We start from the raw sequence: 1,143 nt of genomic DNA, 5'->3' as shown, positions 1-1,143 counted from the left end.
GCACCGGCTCCTCTTTTTGGTAGAATCCTCTCCCTTTTTGCCTATACTTCTCCTCCTTGGCCTTCTTGTACTCTTCATAAGGCAGCCACTCCTTCTTCTGTTTTCGCCAATCTTCATCATATCGGTCACCGCTCGAATAGCATGCTTGTGCCTTTTTGTTGCCGTGCTCATCCAAATCACAATCTCTAGTGAGGTGAGGTCCATTGCAATTCTCGCAACCCACCCGTATGGCATGGATCGTTTGATCCATTTTATCCATTCTTCTATCCATGGTTTTTAACATGGCCATGACCGCGGATAAATCTTCAGTAGCAGCATATGCGGTTCCCCTCGTGACATCATTCCTTGGGTTGTGGTATTCTCTAGAGTGTTTAGAGAATTCTTCAATTAATTCTTTGATCACCGGGGGTGGCTTCTTCGTAAGTGGGCCTTGTGAGTCTAGCAGCTGCCGGGTCGTAACATTGACTCCATCATAAAAGATGGACACTTCTTGTTGGCTATTTAGATCATGGTGTGGGCAATTTCGTAGCAGACTTTTGTACCTCTCCCATGCTTCATATAACGACTCTCCAGCTTGTTGTTCAAAATTTGCAATGGCCTTCTTGAGCTTGGCTATCTTTGATGGTGGGCAAAAGTGATCTATAAATTCTTCCTTCATTCTGGCCCAAGTAGTGACTGACCCGGGAGGAAGTGATTTGAGCCAGTCTTTAGCAGCACCCTTGAAGGTTACCGGAAGCATCCGAAGCAGCTGAGTTTCGCGGGTGACATTTGGAATGTTGAAGTAATCAGCAACATCATTTACTTCATCCAAATGTTTGTAGGCATCTTCATGATCTTTCCCGTAGAACGGTATCTCCTTGAGTGAAGCTAGGATATGACCTTTTAGCTCAAAGGTGGCAGTGGCGGGAATTGCGGGTTGCACAAGTCACGGGCCATGGTCGTCGCGCATCCTCTTCTTCCATTCTCCCATGGGAATTTCATCAATGTTAGCCATAGTGAATGCTAACTCTTCCTCCGCTTCGGTGTCTTGCTCGTAAGTTGCCTCGTCTTCTTCCTCGGTTTCGTATCTAATCTCTTCTTGAATTGGCTCTTCAAGTATTAAGGAAGCGCTTGAAGCTCCTGATTTGCTGCTCTTCTTTTTCC

General features: G+C 45.9%; 1 non-coding gene across 1 annotated transcript; it reads left to right on the top strand.

The window, feature by feature from the left end:
* The first annotated feature begins 503 nt into the window (after positions 1-503).
* Positions 504-610, top strand: LOC145019046 (small nucleolar RNA R71). The gene has a single exon (XR_013667366.1). It is a non-coding gene; the product is annotated as a small nucleolar RNA R71 (small nucleolar RNA).
* Positions 611-1,143: the final 533 nt, after the last annotated feature.

The sequence above is a fragment of the Lactuca saligna genome, chromosome 9, assembly GCF_052625555.1.
Source record: "Lactuca saligna cultivar CGN05327 chromosome 9, ASM5262555v1, whole genome shotgun sequence".
Lineage (NCBI taxonomy): Eukaryota > Viridiplantae > Streptophyta > Magnoliopsida > Asterales > Asteraceae > Lactuca > Lactuca saligna.
Note: the sequence above shows the minus strand (reverse complement) of the source record. Positions and strands in the feature narration are given on the sequence as shown.